Genomic DNA, 13546 nt, shown 5'->3' with positions numbered 1-13546 from the left:
CACGATGTTCTACATACGGAAGCAGGGGGGCACCAGATCCCCAGCCCTATCCAAGGAGGCCCAGGATCTGTGGCACTGGGCCGTCGCCCAGGGGATGTTTCTGGTTCCCTTCCACCTGGCAGGAATAAAAAACACCATTGCCGAATCTTTCAGCAGGGAGCTGCGCTCGTGCCACGAGTGGGAACTGCGCCAGGATCAAGTGGATCGACTCTTCCAATGATGGTTCAAACCCCAGATCGACCTGTTCGTGACGGCGACGAACTCCAAGTGCCAGAGGTTCGCCAGCAAGTTCCCAAGGCCGAGGAGCATGGGCGATGCTTTCTCGTTCCCTTGGGACGGCCTGTTTCTGTACGCGTTCCCTCCTTTGCTGTTGCTGCTCCGCCTCATCAACCAGCTCAAGAAGTCCAGGTGGAGGATGATCCTCGTCGCACCTGCGTGGCCGAGGCAGATCTGGTTCCCGGACCTTCTGGACTTGTCAACGTCCCCGCCAGTCAGGCTGCCGGCGGACGCGGATCTCCTCTCCAGAGAAGTAGGCACCATTCTCCATCACGACCCCCAGTCGCTGAACTTGCAGGCCTGGCTCCTGCAGCACTAGAGTTTGGAGGGTATGATATCCCGGCTGATTGCAGAGAGGTTCTTGCAAGGGCCAGGGCGTCCTCAACTCTCAAGTGTTACGGTCATAAATGGAAGAGGTTCTCTGTCTGGTGCCGTGCACAGAAGATTAACCCTCTGCAGATTAGGGCCCCTCAAGTGCTGCCGTACCTACTGTCGCTGGCCAAAGCTGGTCTGGCTCACGCCTCCATAAAAATACATCTGGCTGCCATCTCCCGATATACCAGGACTATGGGACGGGCGTCCTTGTGGTCTCATCGCCTGGTGAAGGAATTTATGAAGGGACTATTCTGATCATTCCCGCCGGTGAAGACTCCTGCCCCGGCATGGGAGCTTAATGTGGTGCTGACCAGGCTCATGGGACCCTCATTCGAGCCTATGCATTTGGCGCCTTTGAAGTTCCTGTCATGGAAGACAACGTTCCTCGTGGCCATCACCTCTGCACGACGAGTGGGAGAGATTCAGGCCCTATCTTGCAAGCCTCCATACTTGATTTTTCATGACACGAGGGTGGTGCTAAAGACGCACCCCTCCTTCATGCCCAAGGTGCCGTCGGATTTCCACCTCAACGAGCCCTTGGTGTTACCAGGTTTCTTCCCACCACCTTCGACGCCGGCCGAGAGGACTTTGCACTCGCTGGATGTAGCTAGAGCGCTGAAGTTCTATGTGTACCGCACAAAGAGTTTTCGGAAGACGTCACAACTGTTTGTGAACTTTGGGTCTGTGAATCAAGGGAAGGCTCTATCGAAGACTTCCATTTCCAGATGGCTCTCCGGCTGCATCATGCATTGTCACCGGTTGGCAAACCGACCGCTGCCCGGCCGTCCGAGAGCCCATTTGACCAGAGCGATCGCTGCTACCACAGCGTTCCTATCTGGTGTGGCCCTGCTGGACATCTGCAGGGCTGCTACGTGGAGGTTGACGCACACCGTCACAAGATTCTACTGCGTCGATCGGGACTCCAGGGAGGAGTCCAGGGTCGGCCAAGCAGTGCTGCGCAACCTGTTCCCTTAAGGTGAGCCTGGTGAGGAGGTAAGAAATGCTTAATGTTGAGTTGTATTGCTTAATGATGAGCCTGTTGCCACCTCCCGTGGTTGTACATGTGTATACTGCTATGTATTCTTTTATTCATGAGCATGTGAATCCATGCCAGACCCCATGCTGGAGAAGGAACAAGTTACTTACCTGTAACTGTTGTTCTCCAGCATGGGTCTGGCATGGATTCACATGCAAACCCTCCCGCCTACCCCTCTGCGGCTCTTCACTTGGTCATACTGCCACTTGGCGTGCTACCAAATCTGAGGATGGCTTCCGGAGGCGGGGCTTAGGGAGAGGGCAGTCATTGGCTGGGGGCAGTATGACCCAGAGATCAGTGATTGGTTACTACTAAGAAAGACAGATCAGAAACGAAACTGATACTGATTTTTTCTTTACCGAGGATTCCCAGCCTGACGACGGGGAATATTCATGAGCATGTGAATCCATGCCAGACCCATGCTGGAGAACAACAGTTACAGGTAAGTAACTTGTTCCTTCTTTGGTTCCCAACTGGGCAACGGGCCCTTTCTCCCTCCCTCCCTCCCCTGTCCCTCACCATCCCCCCAACTGGACAGTGTAACCCTTTGAAACATTGTAAAATTTTGCAACGGTGGTTGGCCCTGGGAGCTCGTCCCTTCCTTGCGACAGACAGCCTGCCTCAGGGGCAGCCGCGCGGTGGAACGGAGCCTGCGTTTAACTTGGACAACTCTTCGGGTTCTCATCTTCTTTCAGGTGTTGGAGCCACTGGGTTGAGTGTTTTTGTCTGGAGGCAGCGGGATGTTTCAATGTAGGCCATAGCCTCTTCAGGAGTGTCAAAGAACTTTGTCTTGCCAGAGATCTATAGGCAGAGTCTAGTTGGGAATAACATGGCATATGGTATAGAATGGGGTCTAAGCGCCCTTTTTACCTGGTCGAATCAGCGACGAGCTAGTTGCACTCCATTAGAAAAGTCATGGTATATATGTATCCTGGCTGAGTCATACGATAGGGTCCCTTTCTCTCAGGACAGCCTCAGAATCAGGTCTCTGTCAGGTAATTAAGCGGGGGGTGGGAGCAAGAGACCTGTGGGCTCTTTCGATTAGAAATTGCTGGGAGAATTGTGCGTCCGGTAGCATGGTGCAGATTACTTCTTCCAGGAATACTTCCATTGGGACATTGAGGGGCTTCTCTGCCAGGTCGACCACCCTTATGTTATTTCGGTGTGATCTTGATTCTAGATCGTCGTATTTCATCTGGACCGTCTTCAGATTCTTTCTGGTGTCATCTGTCTTTGCTATGTTGGACGGAGGTATCTTCGAAGTCCCCTATTCTGGTTTCTGCTTCTAGAACCCTGGTATTGACCTGTTGCAGATTGGATTTAGTAGACTATATAGTGGTGCCTATGTCATCTAGTCCTTATTGACCGCCGCAAAACTGGCCTAGAGAGCCGTCATGTAGGGATCCGAGGTATTGTCTTTAGGGGGTTGATCATTAGTGGTCGACATTTGGGACGTTTCGTCCGCCCGTAGCTCCATGCTTGCGTTTGTGAAGGCGTCCATGGGCCCTTTCTGCCAATCTTATTGCCCCTGGGCATTTCTTTGTGCACAAGACCTATGATCTGGCTTGCCCTTCTTGTGTAGTTCGTGGTGGTGGAGTTGGGCACAGTTGCCTGCTTGCTTCACTATTTTGTCGATCTGGTCAGGTCAGGTTACAGTCTCGGCAGGGTACTTAAGTAGTAAGAGCCAAGTGAAACTCGAGAGGGAGTCAGAGCAGTGGTGTGGGGCTCATTGTGGAGGACTCTTCGGTCTGAGTTAGTGTGGTCGGTCCTGGAATCCGGAGGGGTTCGTACTTGCCACCCACTGATGTATTTTGTCCCGTCAATGGACTCTTCAGGGGGGCATGGGAGTAATGGTCTGGTACCTCTGGCTGCTTGGGGCTTAGATACGCACTCTGGGTATTGAGGGCTGTTTTCAGAGATATTGTAGAAGTGGCGTGTCTCTGCTGGAGCCCAGTTATTCAGTCTGTGCCAAGGAGTGGTTTTAGGATGTTAAGGTGGAGTGTGTGATTAATGAACAGATGCTTGCAGCATATAGATGTTTCAGTGCTCTTTTCGGGTGTCTTTTGCATGATGTAGGTAGCAGACAGGCGCAGCCCAACGTGGTATGGTGGCCGGGGGCTGGTGTCAATGCCTGCTATATTGTCAAGCGTGCTGGTCTTATTTACTCATTGGCTCACGTACTGGGCCACCGGCTCTTCTGTCAGCCACCTGTGCTCTGCGCGCGGGCCCGTCTGCCGTGTTATTTCCAGGTGCCCGCCCACTCCTGGCCCTGGGGGGGTCCCACCACAGGTACCTTGCCGAGGGGCGACAGCCCCTCTCGTGGGGTGCCCCTGAACCTGGTCACCCGAACCGCTCACTCACAGCGCACACGGCAGGCACCGGGGCGGGGTGCCCGTGTATTCACTGTGGCTCGCGGTGTGTGTCGGGTCCCTGTTATCTACCGCCTTTCGGACTCCAATTGTTTGTTGCTCCTCTAATCCACTACAATGGAGAGGAGTGTGTGGGCGGGCGGGGCCGTACGACCAGCGTCGCTTCTAGATCTTGCAGCGCTGGCGGTGGGGGATGGGATCTGCGGCCTGTGTTCGCGCCGACAGACGTTCAGGGGCAAACACCGTAGTTTTCAGTGGATTTGGATTTAAAAGGGAATACAGCGGCAGTCCCGGGTGCCCGAAAGAGTCCTCTAGTCGAATCCACGTATATTTTGCTGGCTGCAGGTCTCGTTCGACAGGATGCGATCTGATGGTTTTTGGTGTGCGGCACTGCTACACAACTAGGCGGCCATGTTCGTCGGCGTCCCACAGCGCCCCGCTGGTGACAACTTTTCTAAAGGGGCTCACCAATGTGTCCCCCACCCCCTCGTCTCCTTTCCAGGTTCCAATTTGGGTCCTTAATCCGGTACTAAAACATCTAATATGTGCACCCTTTGAACCTTTACACTCATGTCCATTAAGGTTGTTAACCTTTAAAACCATTCTCTTGGTAGCTCCGACTTCAGCCCGTACAATGAGTGAATTGCAGACACTTTAATTCAATCCACTCTTTACTATCTTCGATAAGGATAGGGTTGTTCTGAGGGTTAAGCCTTCATTCGTACCCAAAATCATTTCTGATTTTCACATAGGGCAGAAAATCCTTTCTATCCCCCCACCTCATCCTGGTAAGGCGGAGAGATTACAGAGGTTGCACCCTCGTAGAGCACTGAGCTTTTATATATCTAGGCTATCAAAAGCTTTGCATTGATGATCACCTTTTCAGTGACTATACAGGCCACAAACTGGGTCAGGCTGTTACGAAGCACACCTTATCTAGGTGGATCATTCTGGCAATTTCAGAATGTTACTGACTGGCAGGCAGGGATCCTCCTGAAAGATTAAGAACCCCTTTCACCAGGAGCATGGCTACCTCTACAGCCCTGCAGAGGGGTGTCCCGATGAGAAGTATTTGTGAGGCAGCAACGTGGTCTACTATTCACCCGTTCACAAAACATTACTGCCTGGAGTTTTCCCTCGTTAGGATGGGAGCTTTGGAAAAGCAATCCTGCATGCGGTTCATGAAAACCTTTAAAAAACTAAAATTCTTACTCCCTCCACCATATATAATAAGGCTTTGGGAGTCTATCAAAGGAAAGTAATTTGTGGGAGGACACAATCCATTCGAAGAACAAGTTACTTACCCCTGGTAACGTTCTTTCAACTGGATGTTCCTCCCACGTATTACTCATCGCCCTCCGAAACTACCCCACAGTAGAATTTTACATGCTATTACAGCTTTCGCTCCTCCATAGTGGAGTACGGTCATTCCCGTGGTTATGTGAGTATTTCTACTGTAAGAAAAAACAGAACGGAAGCCAATGGGCGCTGCGCATGCTATCTATGCCTTCGATGACCTCATCCTCGAGACAAAGGCCCTCAAGGGACATTGACTCGACCGCATCGACGCACAGCGGCCTCTGCTGAAAAAAAATTCTGAAGTTGGATATCGAATATCAAAGATGAGGAATCTGTGGGACGAACATCCAGCCGAAAGAACGTTACCAGAGTTAAGTAACTTGTTCATCTGCATAGAGGAGAGCAGGATATCTATCCAGGCCCATCTTTGCGCAGTCCACGCTGTCCACTAGCAGTGAGGCTGTTATTTCTTCCATGTAAATACAAAACAAAAGGGGAGCAAGGGCGTAGCCCTCCCTCACACCCTTGTGGACGGAGAAGAGGGCTGTGGTTTTGCCAGCCATGCCATATCTAACTACAGCCATGTTGCTATACGGTAATCAGATGAGCAGGGGGCTTTTTTTCCAACAAACCTGCCTCAGTTTGTTTCTTGAGACTGCATAAAAAAGCGGTCTTCAGGTTGACGGATATTGCGTATAAGTTAATACGCTTAAGCACTGTTTACTTTTCGATCAATACAAATAATCTAAAACTTTGATCTATGGTGCTTTTGTGCTTCTGAAAGCGCACCTGCAGATTGCAAATTATTTTGTTCTCATCAGCCCAGATTTGACGATGGGACAGAATTATCTTGCAGAGATCTTCCGCGCTGTATCCAGCAGCGAAATAGACTGGTAATTTGCTGCTGAATCCCTGCCCCCCTTCTTATAAATTGGGACAATAACTGCTTGCTGCCAAGTATGGAGGACTGTTAAGTTCAATAATTGCATTAAAAAGTTGACACAATACAACATCCCTAATTACTGCCTCATCTTTAAACAAGGCAGAATGAACAGAATCAGGGCCAGCACCTTTGCCAGACATTTGAGATAAAATAGCCGTACGCACTTCTGCAGAGCTATTATCTTCAACAGTGGTCCTTCAGCATTAATAGTGGACAGGGGAGTTCTAATTGGGAAATCAACACCACAGTTACTATAAAGATTAGAAAAATGCTGTTCACAAGCACCGGCCGGGCTACAACATTGAAGAGATCTTCCCCCATTACATTGTCCCCTGAGATCAGCTTCCAGAAGGCTCCTATGTCACCTTATAGATGTGCCTCGCTAAGCAGCTTCCATTGCAAGGAGGCAAAAGCTGCCTTTTTCTGTGTCATTAGATTTTTATAATGTTGTCTCTGGGATCATAAGAGCACCCTATCCACAGTTTCTCACTGTTGGAGTGCATTCTTTGTCATACCTAGCCCTATGTAGCGGTTTTTTCTTTACCTCCCGAGCCATACTAGTTACATATGGGTGGAGGTTAACAGTAAGTAAACCAAACTCTGTTAGAACCTTTTCCTTTATAGCTTCTGGAATGCACATTTCTATAACACTACTCAGAATGACATTATAGATGGCAGCTTTTAGGTCTTGATCCAGGATCTTGGCCCATTTCACTACTTTACGGGCATACCCAGTTACTGCGAGAGGAGCCACCCTGTCTTTCGTCAGGGTGCTGTTCATGCAGTATGGGTTGTGCCTGGGATTTATTAATAGTGACTTATGATCACTAACCGCTTTACTTAAAACCTCATCATTATTTACCCTACTTCAATTCGTCGCTGACACAAGGATATAATCTATTGTAGAGCTACCCATGGGGCCGCAAAAGTTGGATTGGCTGGTAGATCTTTCTTAAAATGACCATCACAGGGCTGTAGGCCCAGATTATACAGAGTGCAGGTCGGGCCAATAGCTTGAGGGTGCATCTGCCTAGGTATTGAATATCTTAATATGGAACATCCCAGGCGCTGTCCTGTTCCTCCCATAGGGCATTTTATTCCGAGAGGAGCAATAACAGTAAGTTAAAATCTTCTCCCACCAGAGTAAGTGTCTTTTGGTGGCCAGCCCGTCGATCTGCCATTATCAGATCATAGATTTTCTCTCCAGTGTCAGACCCAGCTTTCTATTATATATGTTAAAGAAGAGAAGGATATAGCCCCCAGGAGTCCGTGCAACCAGGTGTTGTAAATCAGGAGTGTCTGTGGCTATAACTTTCCTGTCCCAATTTAGAGATGTTTCTACCCTAGCCCACCACTTGGTCTACCTTTAGGCCCTTTCCTTGCCAGAATCTCAAAGGAGCAATATCCTTGGAGAGCTATTGACTTAGTTGTTCAGGTTTCTTGTAAAAATATTAAGTTATGTGCCCTGATAAAAATCAACCAATTACGGGTCATCTAGATTCTTAGCAATGCCTTCAATGTTCCAGAAAATAATTTTACAGGGAAACTCCGTTAAGGGGTTAGTACTTGCTGTACTCAGTCAGTCCACAGCTTCCAAGTCTCCATCTCCTGAAGAGCGTGCCTCACTTGTTCTTGTTACGCACCTTTTGACGGCTGTAGAGGGTATGGACTAGTCTGGATGGGCTTCTCCTGACAGTCTATGCCTGTTAGCTGTGTTGATAGGGCTAGAGTCTGGAGCGTGCTGACTAAGCCTGATCGCAGAACCTGCTGGTCGGTATGTACGATAATCAATAGCCAGTATGCCATCCACCAAACATGATCAAAGAAAGACTTCTATTGAATCGAGAGGGCCACTTCAGTGATAAACTCTCTTACATATTACAATGTCAGATCTTATTATTGAGACCCAACTCTTCACATATCTTATCCAATGCATACGTTTATTTTTTAATGAGTCGTGATCTTTGTAAGCGTGATGACCCAACCTTGGGACATTTAACACAGTAAAGTTTGAAAAATTACCTCTGTGCATTTTGTGCTTGTCATACCGCTTTTTGGAATTCGAATAACAATTGGTAATTGATTGTCCCTGTTGTTGGTGAGCTGATCAAGAACGCATCGGAGATGGATATTCACCATGAGCTTGAGATGGTGCCGAATTTCGGCTCGGTTATGGATGGGTTTGATCCAAGAAAAAGGCTGTGTATGATTTCTAGAGAGCAGAGAAGGAGTTGAATTGTGCGTTGCATTAATTTGATGGTATGTCGTGACATTATTTTTCTCTAGTCTTATTCGACAGGTTATATAGCTACCTACTGGTCGTGAGTCTGTCCTCTCATTTCCCAGGTTCACTTCCCCAGCAGAGGAATTGTTAAGGGGCCTTGGGTTAGAAGGGAGTACAGTAACACTTTCTTTGATTGTTTTTAACTCACCTAAGAGTTCCAATAAAGTATTTCCAATTTTATTTACAATTAGATTCCTAATAGCTGTAAGGAGGTCCGTACAATCGGAGCCAGCCCTATCTATGATCTCTGAAGTTAACATCTCTGATGACCCCGAATTATCTTTTTGGACCATTCAAGTTTTCAGGAGAGTGGGGCAGCGCTTTTTGCGGACACTCCTAGCCTTAGTGCACTTGGAGGTCTGCTTTTTATTTACCACAGTCGTCTTTAAGAGTTTTTCCACCTTGTACTGGGAATTTGACTTAAAAAAGCATTCACTATCGGGTGTGGCCAATCTGTTTTGTAAACTCAATGAGGGATCAATTACGACAACCTCTACAGTGTTTTCAACTTCTTACCTCTCCATACTTATCTGAGCTTTGAGTATGGAGATGAAGGAGGGGAGGGGGGGTTACCTGTCTTTGCTAACCATGGGTAGACTATGCACAGATCTGTGGAATTGCACTATGTTAGATTCACAAACTGTCTGATGTTGGTCCCCCACTAGCACTATTTATTGGTAAGCCATTGTTTTTGCCACCCTCTTAGGCTGATGTTTTACCCACTTCAAAGGGCTAAAGGGGATCCTTTTGAGGGGCCCTTTGTAGATACTGGGCAGTGTTGATGGGGGAATTTCCCAACAAACTGGGGAAAAAGAAATGAGATCATCCTCCAAGATATCAGTCACGCAGTTTGAATTGATTACCGAATTTTTTGTTGATCTTGTGTTCAAAACTGATTTTGTGTTACTCACAGGTGACTCTATTTCATCTAACAAGCCCTTAAATATTTACCTCTGTTATGAGCTGAAACATTTCATACATTTTCTTTTCCCTTTCGTTAGGTGATATGTGTCACAGCCGTTTTTTTAGATATTATCCACAAGGAAAAATAGAATATAAGCACAATTTCTATATTATATGTACTATAGAATTTGTTGCAAAGACTCTAAAAAAAGAGAAATAGTGTCCATATACTGTCTTAAATAACCAGATCAGGGTGAGATGAGCGACAATTTAAGGGGCCACCAGAGTCTGTCTCCCCCATCACCCTCTGAGATCTGGTGCCATATCTGTTGTTCGCTTATACAACTGAACTGTCGAAAGAAATCTGGTAATCTTGCCAGCGCACCCTAATGTGTAACAGGAGATGGAATACAGAAAAACACGGTCAGTGACTTTACCAACTTGCTCGAAGTGGAGTGCAGTTCTTATCTTTGCAAGGACAGACAATTATTAGGAATCGCTGTGCAATCGCTGTGAAACCTACAGCACATTAATATGTCCTGGGTTAGTTAGACCTTGGAGTTAAATCAAATTGTCTGCATTAGAGCAGAGTCAACAACCGAGGCTTCAAAGTCAAACAACTGCATCAGGATTTTAAAACGTTTCACATGTGAAGAGAAGGTACAGTGGTTACTTACCTTCGTTGGCCTTCATTTTTAATGGGCTCACCTGGAGTGCACACAACTAATGCCTCCAGTAAATGGGGCCTTTGACATACAAAGCTCCAAGTTTCTCCTGTGCCAATATTCCAATGATATCCACTTTCCAGCCTATTTTCAGGCGGTGCAAGGAAGAATGTAGAGTCAATTTGTAAGCAGAAACACCTCCATTGTCCTGTGGGACGCCAACAACTGTGCCCATTTCCCCTGCGGGCTTCCAGCTGTTGAAATGTGAAGTCTGTGGCACTGTATCCTACTTCAGGAGATCGCAGGCAGAGCGCAGTACAGAGTACCCACTAGAAGAGGGCATATTGTAATATTGAGAGCAGTGTGCTCCTACATGCTCCAAAGGACCTGTTCAGCCCCCACCACGCCTGCCCCGTCCCCAGTGCAGTGCAGCAGAGTGCAGCTCCCCCGAGCCGATACTCAGCCAGGTGAGCCCAGCTCCACCTCCTGCCACAGGTGGGCCACGCTGCAGGGGGGGAATCAGCTGCTGGCTTGGCGGAGTTAGATACAATACATCAAATGGGCTAGGATCTATTGTCTTACGATGACCCTGAGGGAGGCCTTTCCTTGTGAAGCTACGGAGGTCAGCCCGCTACGCAACATTCCCCCTAAGGGTGGCGGTAAGCAGGACCTCTGAGAGAGACTCCCCTTCTGGGGACATGGACTCTCGTTCTAACTACGAACTCCTTGTTATTCCAATCAAAACCAACTCAAGGCTATGTAAGTCTCCAGGAAACCAGAATCCTCCTACATTAGTTATTGCAAAATCCCTGCAGATGATAAATATTCATATGACACTGAGACGAGTAAAAAACTAGTAGCAAGGAAGAATAGAGAATTGCATGACACTGGGATGAAGAAACTCAAAGGAGTTCTGATGAATTTGACTGACACAAAAGAAGTACTACTAATGGAAACTGAGAGCCCCAGAGCAGCGTCATAAAAGGAGGAGGAGCCAGAGAGAGAGACCTGTGAGTTTCAAACCCTCTGGGAGAAAGCTTCCACTGTTCTCAATGCGAGCGAGCAGCAGGAAGCTAGCAGTGCCTGAGCTGCACTGTGCAAGGGGTAGGTCTGAGGACGCTTGCCAATCAAGTCACAGTCCATGGAGGAACAGTGCAGAACTAAGAGCAGAGAGACAAAGCCGTGGCCGGTAAGCACCCGAGCCAAAAGTGGAGACCACAAGAGAGTACTTACCTGGTGGTGGTTGGGAAGGAAAAGGAACGGCATCACCTTTACATGAAGAAGAGTGATAGTCAAGATGGGACTCGGCCAACTCGTCCCAGTGAATCTGAATGTGAGAATCGCACAGAGGAGCAACATACACGTCTCTGATTGTGGAAACAATACGAAGAATTAAACTTATTCAGGAACTCAGCTAATTTATCCAAGTGAATTGAAAACCCACAAAGGAAGTGAAACCGATCACTGGGTACATTATACGGATCCCAAAGCGAAGACACGGATATCACAAAAGATAACAATTCGTAACCAAGAAACATTTAGAGAAAAAAACTTGAAGGTTCAACCAGAACTAAAGAAAGAATGGTGGAAAAACTATTTGAAAGAACAGAACAATTTGGTACAGGAAATAGCAAGAAGCTCTTTAAAAATCATATACTGAGAAGTACTTTCTGGCAAAGAAAACCCCAGGAGAAGTGAGTCATTCTCCTGGTCTTTAGTTATGTAGTACAAGTGGTAGGGTCTGTAAGGATTAGCTTTTGGACGGAGGACAGACTTACTTTGGATTTACGGCCAGACAACGAGCACCCTAGTTTAGTTCGGTTAGTTAGGGAAGTCCTTAGAGTAGGGAATGCTAGTCATTCTGTTTATTGTTTCTGTAATGATCTTTTAAAATGGAAAATATGTGTCTGCCTCATTCTTCTGACCTACCACATTGCCTACCTAAAACTTACCCCTCCTAGACCAAACTCGTCCTCATTGGTCTCCCCGCTGAACAACTCATCCAGCAATGGCTCAGTATGTGACTAAAAGGGTTTGCTGCTCTCATATTCAGCGAAATCCTTCTCCACTGACAGTAGCCTGCCCTTCCAGAAATGCATAGCTACAAGGCCCAAATGGCCTGGCTCCAAATGTCCACCTTTCGCAAAATCTTCCTCTAATCCCTCCACAGAATTTCTGGACCATAGGGCAGGCCCTTGGGGTCTCGCACATCGACAGGGGAACACCTGCTTGACGGGACACTAGGCTGCTCACTTGGCTCCCCTAAAAGTAGTCCACCACACGACAACATGCTTTATTGCGGGTGTGTGGACATTTTACTGAATCGTCCCCATCCTATGCAAACTGCAGTGGCCTCAGCACCATGCGAGGATACTGTTTAAGACAGCATGTATCCTCTACAAAGCATTCACAAGTAGAACGCCAGTGTACCTGGCGACTAAGCTCCACATATCTGGTGGCACACACTCCTCGCGCAGCAAATAGACCAGCCGGCTTGAATCACAACTCTTTCGCCAAGAAAGGACCCACAAACAATCCTTCCTTTGTCACGCACCCACCCTCTGGTACTCAATCCCAGTATCGGCTTTGATTGCCCCCATAATTATCCAATTCCCTCAAAACATTACTTTTTCAACAACTATGGACTAATCCCAATGGATGCACAGACCTCAGGTCACAGTGCTGCGTTACTGTTAAAACGCCAGCCCAAACGCTGGCTACCCATGCCCTGTACCACACTGCGCTCGAGGTAGGTCTGCGCTTTAAACATTAAAATAAATAAATGGTGCTGCACCCTGTTAGGCCTTCGATGTCTGGAAGTTGAAGCATATCTCACCTATTCTGAGACAACTCCACTTGCTGAATCTGGAAGTTAGGATCTCCTTTAATATGTTTTATCTTGCTAATTAGGCGGTGCATTCTTGTACTCCTAGTTATCAGTCATCCAGGTTCTATGTCTTTGGCGTCTCTTCCATTTGGAGGGGACGTGATCAGTGTAATTTACAGATTTTCAAGTTCTGAAGATTTTCAACCATGTTCCACACTTTCTCTCACCATGTGCTGTTTGCTGAAAGAACAACCTACTTGTTTGTGCCAAATTCCCATATACTGCTTTTTAGAAACTTGCTTAAAACCAAAACAGTTTTTTATATTGAAAGGTGTTGCCACTATCTCATTTTAAGTGTGCTGTTTTTTATTTTTCCTAAACTGCATCATGCCTTTCTGATTATGCATCTGACTTACTTTATATGTTTTTTTTAATGGCACTCTGATGCATTTCGATACCTCGTTTACCTTTGTGAGATCTAGGTCATGCAAGGGCCATTCGTCAGACTTTCTAGACCTCTGATGATCAAACTTTCTTTGTCAAGGAGTGTGGACACCAATATTGCTGGC

General features: G+C 47.3%; 1 protein-coding gene across 6 annotated transcripts in view; it reads left to right on the top strand.

Annotated features, from left to right (window-relative positions):
- The window catches only part of PASK (PAS domain containing serine/threonine kinase), a 2072978-nt gene that overhangs the window by 1698294 nt on the left and 361138 nt on the right, over positions 1 to 13546 (top strand). The window lies entirely within an intron of this gene.

Source organism: Ambystoma mexicanum, chromosome 10 (genome assembly GCF_040938575.1).
Source record: "Ambystoma mexicanum isolate Mex_15411 chromosome 10, UKY_AmexF1_1, whole genome shotgun sequence".
In the NCBI taxonomy this organism is placed as follows: domain Eukaryota; kingdom Metazoa; phylum Chordata; class Amphibia; order Caudata; family Ambystomatidae; genus Ambystoma; species Ambystoma mexicanum.
The sequence above is the reverse complement of the archived record's forward strand: the minus strand, read 5'-3'. Positions and strand labels throughout refer to the sequence as shown.